The sequence below is a fragment of the Branchiostoma lanceolatum genome, chromosome 15 (assembly GCF_035083965.1).
Source record: "Branchiostoma lanceolatum isolate klBraLanc5 chromosome 15, klBraLanc5.hap2, whole genome shotgun sequence".
In the NCBI taxonomy this organism is placed as follows: domain Eukaryota; kingdom Metazoa; phylum Chordata; class Leptocardii; order Amphioxiformes; family Branchiostomatidae; genus Branchiostoma; species Branchiostoma lanceolatum.
The window spans coordinates 11,567,333-11,583,522 of record NC_089736.1 but is presented as its reverse complement, the minus strand read 5'-3'; the positions used below and the strand labels follow the sequence as shown (position 1 = coordinate 11,583,522).

General features: G+C 37.9%; 1 long non-coding RNA gene across 1 annotated transcript; it reads right to left on the bottom strand.

The window, feature by feature from the left end:
- Window positions 1-10,449: 10,449 nt before the first annotated feature.
- On the bottom strand, window positions 10,450-12,397 carry LOC136420870 (uncharacterized). Its single transcript, XR_010753337.1, has 2 exons — window positions 11,958-12,397; window positions 10,450-11,484 (listed from the first exon to the last, which is right to left on the bottom strand). It is a non-coding gene; the product is annotated as an uncharacterized lncRNA (long non-coding RNA).
- Window positions 12,398-16,190: the final 3,793 nt, after the last annotated feature.

Here is a 16,190-nt window from a genome sequence, read left to right as displayed (position 1 = left end):
CCTTAAGAAATGACAATGAAAAAGTTGGGACACTGGGCATGTCTGCGATCCACTGAATTTTTGTAACATTTCTGGTTCAAAACATCATGGTTAAAACTGACCCTCCCTGCCATTTATTGTCATTTCTGAAAGAGTTCACATCACTTCTACTAATGTTTAGTTTAAGGATGTGACTAATATTTTATTGAAGGTATGGTGGAGAACACAGTACATTTTCTTTTATATGGAAGAGAGCACTTGCTATATTGTCGTTTCATTCTGTATGGCAATGGGTTATATATGAATTTCAATAGCATTTTGCAATCAAACTGTTTTCCCTGATATCCTCTTCATCATAATCCACATCAACTCCTATTAAAAACTGAACATTGTAATAAAGCAAAAAATACTTCCAGGTTACAAGTTTAATACAATATTGTGCTGCACCCAAAATTGGAACAAAGGGAGATGCATACATTGTGTGTCAAGATTTGGAAACAATCTGATTCTATTCATAGCAATTCTTTTGATTTCTAAACAAATCTTTATTGAGTTTTACCACAGCAGACGAAGATGGTAGTAAAATTCCAGAATATAAATTGTAGTGATTCAAAATAAGATACAGATACAAAATTCCTTGGCTGCAACCAACAGATACAAACTTGACCAATCCTACTTTTCATTTAGTTTCAAAACCATAGATAGAAAATTGTTACTGAAAAAGAAAAGAAACATACTGTTTTTTTGCTGTGAAACACAATCAAGATTATTCATATGAACATGATTTACAAAAAGCCAAGGTGTGTGGAAGAACAATTTTATCAATGATAAAGATGATTTCAGGGAAAACACTTTGGTTACATGATGACTGTTGGATATGTGTCCCATTGCTTAACAGAGATTTAAAAAAGGCAATGTTGTACTTTCTTTCTGTAGAGTGAATGTACTACAGGTAAGCTGTGTGTGATGCTTTAGAAGAGAGGAATTGTGTGTAAGAAATCGGCCGAATAAAAAGATATCTAAATTTCTCACAAGGATCATATACTCTGAAGTCTCTTTCTACTTTAAACGTTTCTGACAATTCAGGTACACATAGTACTCTAATACAAAAATGTACATGTAGTTTAGGTAAAACTAATAAGTAAAAGGTACTGTAAACAGACAGTTGTTGTGTGAGGTTGACAATTTAACACAGGATATATTTTCAAGGCAACTGTAACAACTAGTTTTGATTTTAAGTTATCTAAAGGAGGGTCAACATGCCTTTTTCCATGAAGCCTAGTGAGCTATTTCAATGCATACCGTTTAATCATAGCCGGCCCGCTTTAATTCAACAAAGGGCATTATTTGTTATCCTGAATTGAGCGTTAGCATCATTGAGAAATTCTTCGTAAGGCATAGTTGAACGGCAAATATTTTACTAGTACTTTTCAAACTCTGCCACCATTTTTAATCTTCTTTTGAGATTTGAGCATGGAAGCTGTAGGGTAAGAGCTTAAGAATGGCATCTTCAAAAAAAGGTACAAAGGAAACACGCCCCTCTTTATTCAATCACCTACTAAAATGAATCGAGTCCTCTAGACTTGGTTTATTTCTTAATCGTCAAAGAAGCTGCCAAAATTCCGCTAAGTTTCTTCCCAGAAGGACCTAGAGCTCAAGCCTACATTTCCACAATTTTGTGGGGATTCATCCAGTGGAAAGACCAAAAGCACGACCCCCTCCCAACGAAATGTTGTTATCTGGGGAAACTACAAGCACGGTGTAAAAATATACGATGCACTCTATCACTGCAGCCTGCGTTCAACAGTCTGTCAGACACTGGAAAATTTACAGAAATTCACAGTTTTACTGGCCAATATCAAGTCCAAGTGACATGCATATATATATATCAATGAATTTCACAGAGGAGGAAAACAATTCGAGCCCCATCGAAGATGACTCGTTCCCATGTTCTTACCGCTTCTGTGCTCAAATAACCAGGGCTCGCGCTAGATTGTGCTCTCACGAGAGAAGATTCAAAATGGCAACAGAAGTTGGAATGGAGTCTGTTGTCACACCAGAGAATCAATCTTAGTTTCGGCACACTAAACCTGTCAAAATGTAGGAAATAGTGTTTCAGACAGTTAAGATTTCAAAATTCTGAAGAGGGGCATGCTCCTCCCACATTGATCGCACCATCACTTCTGCAAAAAAAAACATGTCATTAGTTTTTATTTCATATTGGGGGACCCAAATCTAGAGTATAAGTAGGACTTATGACACATGTCGATTTACCAGGACCCCCCTCCAAATTTCTTAACAGAAGTAAAAGAGACAACGTTAGGAAAGCAAATGTAACCACACAGGCCCTCTTCCTCCAACAGAGTCTTAAAGTCCATTAATTGTCAGGCCACGCCCATCTTTCTCCCCTCTCGTAATCTTTCTCAAGGACCTCTTGGATAAAGAGATAATCAAAGTAAGAAATTAAATTAACTCAATAACTTGAGAAATAAATGGATATAGTTTTATTCGGCTGATTTCTTTTGTCGAGTGGATTAACTATTTTTGTAGCAATACCAACCTCCTGTTAAAAAGTTTAGGCTCGTCTCATGTTTATCTAGTAGAGTTTGACAGTGCTGTTTTGCGCTGGCAGACTTTATTTGATGAGCTTGAGGTTAGTCCTGTTCTTTTGAGAAGGAGATTGGAATTGTTTCAAGAAGTTTGATCAACATGACAACACAATTCCTCTCTACTTCACTGTGGGCTTGGCCTGGAGGAGGAACTTGCGGTCCCAACTCTAAATTCTAATGACTCTGCATAATTATGTTTTTACTCTGGCGCAGAGGTTTTCTCCTCCAGGCTATTCCTGTTTAAAAGATGGTTTTTTATTTTCCCGATCAATGTACTTGCATGCTGGTGTCCAAAGCACCTGCAAAGACACCCCCCCCTTATTTGCATTTGTTAACAGTAGAAATAATTAAATTAACTTTTTCCCGCCGAATTAGATAGTGCATGGTTCAATCTCCTAATTTGCATATTCGGGTCTCTCCTGATTTACATACTTGGGACTCCTTGCTATTCTTGGGCCAGGTCTATTAGATATTGCACTAAGTTTGTATTCCACCCACTTTTCACCCATCGTCATCTGAAGAGCCGAGGACTTAGCATTGATGCGTTGTGTATTGTTGTATTAAGTTATCTCATTTACTAAGTGTCTTAGTTCTTTTTCCTGTCAGTCAATGTGCTTGTGTACTGGGGTTTCGACGCCCCAATGTCTTCCAGAAAAGACATTCCTCGGGAGAACATTTGCACAGACTGATCAGGAAAAAGAACGAAGACACTTAGAAATGAGATAACTTAATACAACAATACACAACGCATCAATGCTAAGTCCTCGACTCTTCAGATGACGATGGGTGAAAAGTGGGTGGAATACAAACTTAGTGCAATATCTAATAGACCTGGCCCAAGAATAGCAAGGAGTCCCAAGTATGTAAATCAGGAGAGACCCGAATATGCAAATTTATGCAAATTAGGAGATTGAACCATGCACTATCTAATTCGGCGGGAAAAAGTTAATTTAATTATTTCTACTGTTAGCAAATGCAAATAAGGGAGATCTTGGCAGGTGCTTTGAACACCGCACAAAGAGAGGAATTGTGTGATGAAAGATCTTGATCAAACTTTTTTAGCTCTGTTTAGCTACAGAAAGCAACTCAAGATGTTGTTGACCATGTGAAAAAGACTGTCTCAATAAAGAAGTATTTCATGACTTTTTATTCTTAAAGGAAACTTAGAGGTTCGGGTGGAAAACTTACTACTAAATATACCCCAGAGTGAAGTTCTCGGCTGTCTTAATATTACACCAATTCGTCTTAATTTGCGACACGTGCCAAGAGGGGGAGGGCTAACCGCCGACTACGGGAGTCGCAAAATAGGTGAGAACTTGACGTCAGGGTATATTTGGCACAGTATAGTAAATTTTCCGACCAAATCTTTTAGTTTACTTAAAAAACTACAATGACAGCACGCACACCCACAATTTGAACACCGACGGTTCGGAAACTTGTATCATTGACTTTGACTATCATAGTGCATGTACAACAATAATCGAGATATGTAAGTTAGCTAGTCTTTAAAATAGTAAACAGTCCAGCCTGTCATGGGTAACACACGATATTCTGCATGGCATTTTTCAAAACCATGTGCAAATTGGATGAAATGACCAAATGCATCAGGCTAGTAATATGTTTAGCTCATATTTACATAAAGCTTCAACAATACACAAGTTATATGTCGCCAACACAAGCTATCCCATGAGGCCTAATGCATTTTTATGCGGCGAGTAATGTAACGGAAGGTCCAATAAATTGATGACATCGCATTGCACCAGTTGCGTTTAGACGAATGATAAATTAGAGTGGCGGTGTTTGAGTATTTCACATCGGGAGCTTATCAAATGCAAGTTTATCCGACATGGATCAAGCTAGAGTAATAAGGTTTGTCGTTTTGATTTAGACAGAACGGGACCACGAGATGCCTGCACTGTTGCATCACATTCAAATGGTGGTCAACAGAATGGGCCTGACGTAAAAGGGGAGGGCGTTCGAAGCCCCAGTTATATTTTTATTTTAGTATATAATCGCGACATAAGCTAACCATGACTCAATTTTTTTGGGTGTAAGTTTGAGTGACTTGTTCAATTTGTTTAAAAGTTGGCACTACGCAAAGTCCTAACATCAAGCAAAGCCATTGTGTAAAGCCAAATTTTCCTGGTCGCACAAAATACAGTCAACTTGCTGTACACAAATCCGTGTTTCATTCAGACGACAGCTTTATGCATGAACTTGGGTTCTTGGCATTTTTATTCAGCACAGTGGATAAAAACCTAAATGTCTCTCTTCTGCATAATAAGACAAAGTAAATTTTTTTTGAAGTTATGGCACTGTCAAAGTTATGGGATCCTCCGTTACATGTAACGTTACTATCTATTGCCATCCTGAATTTTTCCTAACTGTCCAAGCTCGAGCAATTGCTTTTACACTGTGAATTGACAAATCCTTCAGCCAGTACCTTTCTAGTACATCCTGTGAATTTTTGGATAGTGGTAGTACTACACTGTAGTAACTGTGTAAGTATCTTACAGTCAAGATGCAAATTTGGGAGAATGATGAGACCATTCGTGGATTGACGAGTATTTGAAGGTAAGGGCCACAATACAAATGATTTGTAACAGTAATGATAATAAGTCTGTCGAACACAGTTAAGAACTTGAACACAAAAACCATCCAAAAATCAAGAATCACAGTAGCAAAACGCAACGCCTCATGAAATAGCTTGTGATGAACATTCAGTGCTTTTTCATTCTTCTTAGAAATGTGTTGACGAGATCGCTACAAAATTGAAAAAATTACCTTAACATGTTTATTAGCCCTGCACCTTTTATCATTTTATCAAAATTTTAAGAGAAAGTTGCGGGACTACTGATTGTGTCTCATAGCCCATTTTGTGGTGAGAGGCCTTAATAATCAGGCCCTATCAAATGGAGTCCAGCGTGGTTCCCAAAAGGTTTGGAAATATTTCTTTGCAATTCTTAAGATCATTTAAGATAGTTCGCAAGTTCGGGGTTCACAGACCTCTCAAAAGGTTTAGCTAACGCCATAGATGGCAAATTTCATCATTTTGCTGGTTTGAAGGTCTCACATTAAGAGTTACGTGAGAGTCACACAAAATCCAAGGATTTGCTGCATATCCCAAAGCCTGTAGCGTACAATGCACTATAATAATGAATAAAAGTCAACGATACTGTACATGCATTCTGTACAATCCTTACCAAACTGTTTTCCTGCAAATTGTGGATGCACGCACTGTCATATAAATTAGTGTTAAGTTGCTAAGATTTGGAAGACATACTTATGAAACATATTTACTGAATGTTCATTTTCACATGATGTCAACAACATCAAAACTATGAATTGCCATCTGCACCAGGTAAAACGTCTATAAATCCAAAACATTTTTTGTTTCGCTGATTCTTTAACTCAATTCCTCTCTTTCAAACATCACACACAGCTTACCTGTAGTACATTTCACCCTACAGAAACAACATTGCATTTTTCACTTTCTGTAAAGAAATGGGACACATTTCCAACAATCATCATGTAACCAAACTATTTTCCCTGAAATCCACTTCATCTCTCACAAAATTGTTGACAGTGCAAAACACACACATTTTTAGATTGCAAAATTTGATGATTCACTTTGTGTCAATTATATGGATAAAAAGTCTTTATTGTGGTCACCTACACTCCTATTATATTCCACTACGAGAGACAGACAAGATCTTTAAAACAGTAAATTGTTCTATAAATTTTATTGAATTTAAGTAAAACGGAGGATAGCACGTATCTATAATTACACTTAGTACAAGAACTGATAACTTTATAATTAATGTCCTGAAATTATACTACATGTACCAATAAAATGGTAAGTATATGGCTTAAATTTTATTTTGTATTGTTTCATTTGCTAAAAATCAAACAATTTTTGAAGGAAAATGCTGTGAATGTTTCCAAATCATGACTGTGCAAGCAGCTATTGACACATCCAGTTTCAACAAATCGTGTATTACTAAACTTTATATAATAAGCCTTGATTATGTTTCAATCCCTTTTTATCCTTCAGGTTTTTATTGCTATCTTCCTTCACTTCCTTTAATGTCAAACAACAAAACAGAAGTCTAAATCATGTAAAATATCAGTAGTTTTGTTACAGTACTTGTGCAGTGCTCTACATATAGCTTCTAAGTGAAGCAGGGTGGAACTTTAGACTAAGTCTTGGGGCTTTTATCTACTGACAAATCTTTTTACAAAACAAATGTTCATAATTGAAAAGATGTTGTATCACTGCCATACATGTTCATTTTATATCTGTCATTCTTTTGCATCACTAACTTATTGATTTTCCACAATAGTTCCAATACACTTAGATTCATCCCTAACATTTTGATGCTTTGATACTAATTTGCTTCACGATGAACATCTTGTTTCTTTCTCCACAGACAATTTTAATTTCAGAAAAAAAAATTCAAAAAACAAAAAGGTGAAGTCTAATGTAATGAAGAGGATATCAGGGAAAACAGTTTGATTGCAAATGATATTGAAGATATAACCCATTGATATACAGAACGCAACAACAATATTGCAAGTGATCTCTTCAAAAGGAAAATGCACTGTGTTCTCCACCATATCTACAATAAAATATTAGTCACAATCTTAAACTAGGGATTAGTATAAGAAATGTGAACTCTTTCAGAAATGACAACAAACAGAAGGGAGGGCCAGTTTTTAACAATGGTGTTTGGAACTAAAAATTTAGAGGATTGCAGACATGCCCTTTCCCAACATTTTTCTTGTCATTTGTAGGGAACTGCATGCATTGGGAGATCCCGATTACGCTTTGCGCTGAATCCCAGAAGACTGCGATCACGCATTACGTTTTATCAGATTATGCCGGCTGAACGCTTAGCACATATTGGACAAATCAAATGTGTTAAATGTATTTATCAAATTCCCCGGCTTCGAGTTCCGCAAAGTCTAAACGGCTAATTACGCTTTGCGGCATGCAGATTCCTATTTTGAAAGAATTCTAGAAGTACAAGCCAACTTACAGTCACAGACCGATGTTCTCTTGTCTTGTAGATAGCTGATAGGTCCTCCTGGAACATGGACAGGTACACAGGACAGCCGACAGGTCTCACAGGAACACAGCCAAGTCCTCCTGGAATATCGACAGGCACACAGGATAGCAGACAGGTCCGGCATGGTCAGGTATACAGTATCAGCTTCCCACAGCCTAGGGTGTAAAAGAAAAACTTATTCAGGAAAGTCACATGCCAAATTAACATACGCCAAAAATGTTCACATAACATGCAGATACCATTATTTCATAATGTTCACATAACATTTGTTACATTTCTAAAACCTGCTTTGAGTTTCGGGGAAAGAACACGTCATGTGAATAAAAGACCAGCCAAATTACTGCAACATTCAAATATGTTATGACTGAACAGTTCATCACATCAAAATACAATTCTCACAATAAATATCATATGAAAACAATTTATATAACATAATTACACACACATCTCATGTTCACAGAGCATTGAATGAAAAAGCAACAAAAACATGAGGGGTAAAAGGAAATATGACTACCTTCTATGAAGTCATGTTATGGAGTCATAAAACCAGGGGCACAATGTAGTACTCTAACCTCTCAAATAGAAGTACCCCCTGGAATAGAAGTACCCCCCGGACAAATTTTCAAAATGTAATATAAGTACCCCCTGGAATAAAAGTACCCCCCGGAAAATTTCGAAAATGACAGTCGAGGCTAGGTAAACTGTGTCCATACATGTACAAATGTCACTGTCAGAGAGAAATAAGATAATAAGCAGGTAGGTAACTTATATTTAGTCAATTATGCCATACCTATTAAGTATATAGATATTGAACAGAATACTAGTAACTGTCCATAGCTTGTTCAAATCATGATGATCTTCCTCGCCTCTTAGTAAAATATAATAGTAATATTGAAAAATTGGGCATAGGTTCCCCGCTATGACCCCTAACCGGGGGCCACGGTGCTTTCAAATTCAACAAGTGAAAATGTACATGATACATGCTTTTTCTACTTGGAACTTGAAGCAAGTGATCAAAGAAAATTGTTATATCATTTTATTATGACTGACAATCAGTGACATATAACAAAAATCATCAGAGTACTTAAGTTAAATGTACCTGATCATATTTTCTAAAGACATCAACCACAAAAAAACACAAATATGAACACAGTCCTTCCACAAAAGAAATATGTCTATAAACTTTTGCTCCATAGCGTCGAAAACAAAGTGAGACGCTCGGATTTCGAGTTCCCGCGGTAAATCCCACAATATTGAACAGAGATCGACTGTAAAAGTAGCTCAACGTCACAGACCGCACATACTAAGAAGTTACCCATTACGTGTTGACACTAGAAACCCGCGATGAACCGCCAAAATTGGGAAAATCTTACGATTATTTAAAAAAATGAACCCTCTGAAAATAAATATGGCGCTGTGTGTCTATCGTTGCCCAAAAAATATAATATTTCCATGCGTTTACGGTATCATTTTAAAGATCGGTATACGCACTACGCAATATGCTGCTAGTTTTACTGTCGCCATGCCTGAGAGTGGCGCCATGTTTCGCGATTTCGCGCTGTTGTTTACCGAATCATATCGGACATATTTCTGCCGTTTTAGAGATTTTGTGGCCTCAAAACACATATCACAAGGGAAGTTAAGTTATGATTGTTGTTTTAACCTGTTTCATGTCTTCTGCGAACAAATAATTATTCCGCCGCGCTGCCGATACTACGGATATAGTGGTCAGGAAATTATTATTCCCCGTGCAGGCGAGCACCCTACTCCACACGTTTTTGATCAGCGTGCTTTGGTTTACGATGTAAACAGAGACTATCAAAGTTATTTGTATGAAAATTGTATTTTAAAATGTCAATGTCGCGTCTTATTTTCCGGTTTACTTTGTAGCATCATAGCGATATCGACCGATATGTTACGAGTGCCGCCAGGATACTTTTCACAAGGCCGTCAAAGCGGCGAGAAAATCAACGCCGGTAGGCCGAAAAATAGCGAATTACGAGCAAAAATACAGGGGAAATATGGGCAGAAAAACCTTAACTTACGATTTTAGAGGGATTCCTGGTTTGCAAAGCCTCAATTTTTCAAAAAATAATAAACGTACTGTCTAGAATAAGAAAGTACCGGGTGGAACTATAGGCGAAAAAAAATAAACGTACCGGTACGTTTATTTGAGAGGTGAGAGTAGTATCATAGACATTATCATGATCCAAAATATTATATGGGTCTGTGCATATGACTTAGTGTATGAGGGTGTTGATTTGTGTTAACAAAGAAACCATACTCACAACTCCCCATCTTCTTTCACTGCTCTGCTGATCAAAGTCTGGTTCTCCCTTCCAACAGGTTACAGTCTGGTCTCTGGGGTCTCATCTTCAAGAAAGACAAACAAAAGTCAGGGCTTTGACAGCAGCAGTTGGCCTTTTTTACAACTAACATCATGCTGTATTCATATTCATCCTGACTTTTCTTCAGCTAGTCTGCCTGTTACCAACTACAAAAGGTTGAATTTTATACTAAGATTAGTTTTTAAAAACAGTTCCTAAACTAAGCATAGGTATGTCACACCATTTTTTTTGGTAAGATATAACTTGCTGAAATTGTTGCCAAAGTACAGATCAGATTCGTCCGCTTAATATGCTTTTTATCCTGTCAAAATTGGACAAAGTTGAAATTTTTCAGAATTTTTCAAAGTTGAAAAGTTGGACGTTTTCATTAGAAGACGCTTATCTATTGGCCCTATGGGAATGATTGACCTCAACATGGCACCAGAAATGACCACAAGTCCACAGTTATTTACATACGTTTTAATGTAACTGTTAAACACTTTGACCGATATTGTTCAAATTTTCAGCATTTAAAGATAATGTAACTGGACAGACTGTCATGTTTTATTTTTGACCTATATTCAGTATCTTATCTTGATTAGCCCTAATTAACCCTAACTAATTTATTCATCCACAATAGTGCCAATCAATTAACATACATTTCTAAACATGCTGAAAACTGAAGAAGGAACTACATGTTCTAACTACCCTGTTGTTGAACAGATCATTATGAGAATAATGTATTTTTGCAGTCTTCGCTAATTGCAAGATATGCAAATGAGGGTAATTATCCTCAACAGAGGATGTACTGAACTGATCCTCAAATACACATGTACAACAAGTTGTTTTACTTATCCCTATTTGTACTACCTATTCCCTAAAACAACTTTCAACTGTTAACCTACATTACATGTTGACTTAAGTACAGGAATTTTTACAACAGGAGCAATAATAGATCTATATGAAGATGTGTTAATTGGCAATAAACTAATGAGGCATATATAGTAAAAGGCATACATTGTTATTGATACTGATATTGGCTGCTACATGAACTCACTGATGTTGTAAGCTTGCTGAAACAGGTTCATAACAATATCTTTACTTTAAAAAATTTAATATTCCAATGCTTAATTAGTTAAATATGCTAATTAACATCATGATCAATCAGAATGATAATAGTATTGTGCTAATTATAAGTATCAATACCTATGTTACCCATTCTAATAAGATCTCTGATTGGTACAGATAATAATGTACCTACAGTACTACAGACTTACAACTTACTTTCTGACTAGTACAGTATCAGTAATTAATTTAGTGTTCAAGTTATTCTCCTGAAGTAGCTTCTCCCTTCGAAAATTTGAAGAAGGAAATTGAATTCTAGTCATGATCACCAAGCACTTGATCTGATGTTTGTGGTATCTTCAACTTGTTCAAGTTTGCTTGAAGGCAGCCCACGTTCTCTGCATAGCTGTACCAGATATGCCACCTTTGTATCCACTGGAAAATCAAGAAAGGACATCTGAATGAAGATCATACAACTGTGTGACAAATTCGGACTGTGTGATCGTAACGCTAGTGTATATACACAACATAATTACGACAGTGGAAAATTGTTTGTTGCGTCCAAGGTATGCCATATCATCGGATATGAAAGGTATATTACATTCAGCATAAAATATATGACCATTCTACGGTTAAATAGCGCAGGATTTATGACAATAAGTTCAATTTCGAGCACATACAAAGTGCGCGATCTCACGCCCCCCTCCCCCGTCACGTATGCGCACACAGCGCACGTCATTTTTCGGGCTGTCGAAAAAAACTCTCAAAATGTATCTCTAAACCCACAAGCCTAACTCGCCTAAATAGAACCATAAACTACACCATGATTACCATATTATATCTATATTTGCGACAGTATAGGGACAAAGTTGATAAGTTCAAGAAAAATAGCAAAAATGTCCACTTACTTCTGGAGGTTTCTCCCGTTTCTTCCATAACTCCCGCCTAGAATCACGTACAAATTTTGTCCCACCACTGGCGAGAACCTTGATCTCTGCCCTTTCACCTGAAACCATTCCCAGAGTTCTGCGTGCTACACCGGCTTGTGGCTTTTGAGTTAAAAATGGCACTTCCGCCGGGCGGGCCCCAAAATCGCGTGCCGCGTTCGCGGCGTCAGAACGGGGCGGTTTTTCGGCTGCATCGCCAACTTAGATGATTTTTAGCTCCTTGTTCGATGGATATTTTCAACTAAAAAGATGATAGTGTGATAGCAAACCTTCCATAGATTATTGACAACGATTTTCATTGGCAAAATACAAACGGTTGATTTTTAAGATTTTTTAAAAGACATTTACTGCCTCACGCGCTGCCGCGTTCTAATGGAAAAACGCGGAGGTTCGACATGCCTACTAAGCATAACAAGATTGGCAACATAAAAAGATGTTGCCATGGCGACGGTGGTCTCTGTTAACGTTTTAGTTTTTAACCCACATGCAAATAAGGACCTCGCATAAATCATATCAGTCAATCACCTTCTCTTTCAAAGTTTGAGTCAAAATCAGCTCCTGCAGTTCCAAAAAAAAGCCGCTAGGGGGTCCAAATCTACAGGACATATTTTCCTAACAAAGAGCTATCCACCACTTAAAAATCATGACTATAGCATGTTCAGAAGACGAGATTTGAAAAGTGAAAGTTCCCCTGCAGTACCATAGAAAGTCGCTAGGGGGCCCAAAATCCAATCATTACAAGGTCTTCCACAGACCTACCCACCTACAAAATATGAAGACAATACATCCAGGCATTCTTGAGTTATCATCTCATGGACTTTCACATTCCTGTACAATTCCTAGAATTCTTGCAATCTGCACACAATATAGTAAAAATTTGGCTCGCCCCTGAGGCGTCGCCAAAAAGCCAGGATCGATCGTAATTTATGAGGCTGTATGTAGGAACAAAGTCCACCAAATTTCATTGACAATGTTGACCTGCGTCATTATGAGTGGTATTGTGCAGGTTTAGGTACAATTACAATCTGTAATAAAATTTCTTAATGTCAAGATGCAATTGAAACAATACAAACTAAGTTACTTGTTGTTAAAAAGGAGAATTCGATCGCGATACTCCATGCATTGCAATTGCAAAGTCCTCTTTAATAGACAATGTATAAAACCTTAGCACTTATACAAGAAATTCTTTGTTTAGAAAGTGTCACAGACTGAATAAAAGTTCTGTATGGGAACTACATGCATCTCTAGATCTGACTGTCTTACTGAAGTGTGAATGTAGAGTGAAGAATGTTGACACATAGTAAGTTTCAATAACACTATACCATTGCATATCGAAATTAAATGAGCAAAGATACGATGTCGTTGTGTGGTGAGAACTGATAGAAAATCCAAGCCCTAATAGACTGATCCTGACTGTCGATCACAATTAGCGGTTCGACCAATGAGTGACTGCATGTCCGTCAAATACTTGCATTCATATGTTTTAATCTTGCATTTCTAGTTTTGACGGAGGTGGGCGGGGCTATGGTATCTACAGTGGGCGCGTGTAAACTAAAAGATCACAATGTAGATTATTTTTGTGCCATTTTTGCGCACTTTTCTTAAGAAATCCAAATGCAAATGTGGTAAACAGTGACATTAATTGTCAATTTCATAAAGAATACAGCAACTAAAACATTTCCAGTTTTCATAAAGTCTCATAAAATGCTCTGGGTGCCTTTAAGTCCTCCAGACACACAGCTATCTATGTATGAAAACAATATATTTCTTAAACGGTTCAGAGCACTGACAGGGACAACATGTGACAGTAACAAATTACACAAGTTGGGGCAAAGACCCCGTTCACACTCATTTTTTTCAATCGCGATTGAAGTATAATCGCGATTGTTCGATCCGATCGCGATTGAACGCAAAGAAACTTTTGCGTTCACACTGCTTTTCGCCAAGTGGATTAAAGTACGCCGTGATCCGATCGCGATTGAAGCACGATTGAAGCATGCTATCGGCGATCATCTGGTAAATATTGTTGTTGTCCTTGTTGTCCTTGTTTTGTGTCTATTTTTCCGCTAGACATTGTCACTTGGTGCGGTAAATGTCCCTCTTTCGGTGACATTTCCCCAGTTTGGCCTGCACCTCCTCCCTCCCCCAGATTGCGATGAGGACCCTGGTCTCCTCATCGCGCCATCTGCCACCAGCTGAAGTTACTGACGGAGTTTTATTCTTCTTCTTGGGCATTGTTGACGATGAAAAGTTGTTGTTGTTGTAAAAGAGCGATCTGACGTGCGGATTGGGTTTGTTTTCCCGCGCGATGCGAACTATGACCCAACGTACCCGCATGTATGACCTCCCACCCCCGGAACCAGCCGAAATCTCCGCCGATCGCGATGGAATGAATCGTAGTTGTGTTCACACTCAAAATTTGATAGGATTGGATTGGATCCGATCGCGATTAATCCAATCAAACTACCTCCGGAGGTAGTTACAATCCAATCGCGATTGGATCGTTTTGGATCGTTTCAATCGCGATTGGGAGCGTTCACACTGAAAAAATCAATCGCGATCGGATCGATTCAATCGCGATTATACTTCAATCGCGATTGAAAAAAATGAGTGTGAACGGGGTCAAAAACATTTAACGAATATAGAACAGGAAATAGTTATTTTGCAAGACGTTACTACTTGTTTCCATGTTCGTATTTCATAATAAAGTAAGGATAAGAATTTTTTCATTGTGAAACAGTCTGGCTTAAGTGCTGATAATCTCAGATATGAGGCTAAGCAGTAAAGAAGAAGTTATCATAAATTATCTATGCGACGTGCACGTGCGCATGCCTTCAGTGGCCAGAAGTACCGTCCTGTTCCAGAAAACGTCGCTCTTTCTGCCGCGACGCTAGCTTAGAATTACACTCAATCCGGCCCAAATGGTCAGAGGAATATAAAGAACAAAATAAGGTACCACTCACCGGCCACAGCGAATGTAACATGTCTTTCTGGGACGAAATTTGACGGACCTTCGCGCTCCTACCCACGGAAGGTCGCCATCTTGGAGTCAAATCTCGCGCCGGAAGAAGCGTTGCATATTGGGAACACCTGTTTCTCTACTCACCTGTGTTTCACCTGGACCGGACAGATATCATCAATGACACTTCCGTCAGATCGCCAAAGTGATCTAGGGTCCGACTAACATATTATAAGTAAGTATTATAACGATGAACAAACATCATCAAGTATTTTAAGCCAAGAAAGAGCCCGTAGAGCCTGCAATGGAGTTTCCAATGAATTCATTTCAGTAACTGTTAACTCAAAAAAGTGAGGTGTCCAAGATACTAGTAATACTTACATATACATAATTTTGTACAAGTAGCAAAAAATTTTTGTTTTGGTTGTCCCTGAATGATGGATATTTAATTGAGTGTATTGGGTTTCCAGACTCCATTGGTCTAGGCAATAAATGCGATATTCAATCCACCTTACACTTTTTTTATCTAACAGACTGTGCAGCTGAGGCAAGATTCTTGTTCTAAATTTATTTGGGATGTCCATAGTCTTGGTCTGATGATTTGCCATCAGCAATCTCTTTTGGAAATGCACCTGATGAAATACTTGTCTCATAATCATCAGCTCCTTTTCATCCTGCCTGACGACCAGTTCAGCGGCGGTGGATTATATTTTCCATATGTATATGATTATATCATTACAATTTTTTTATCAGAAATAAACTGTTCTCGAACTCAAAAAAATTCACTTTCATCCAATTTCTGGTGACATTTTTGAGTGAGAACATTTTATTTCTCATTATGTATTATACCAACTCAGAGGAACTTTCATACTCTACAAGCTGAGATTGGTGGGGAAGATGCCCCACTTTTTGAGCCTCCAACCTGGGGCAATGGTTAGTGGAGGACAAAAAACGGGGCATATGATCAAAAGGTCACAATCTTCCCTACTAACCTCTGCTTGGAGAGTAGAACTTTCATGCTATTACAATTTTTTGCTTCAAGGTTAATTCCTTTTTCAACTAAAAGCCATGTACCGGTATTGCAAGACTTCATTGACACCAGGACACATTTGTATCTAAGTCAACTGGGATTCTGGGCAATACAAGGCACCATGAGAAAACGTTACTATCACATCCGGTTTAGTCTCCAACCAGACCCAGTAGATTGCAAAGACCGTATCCAACTGGAAGAAGGA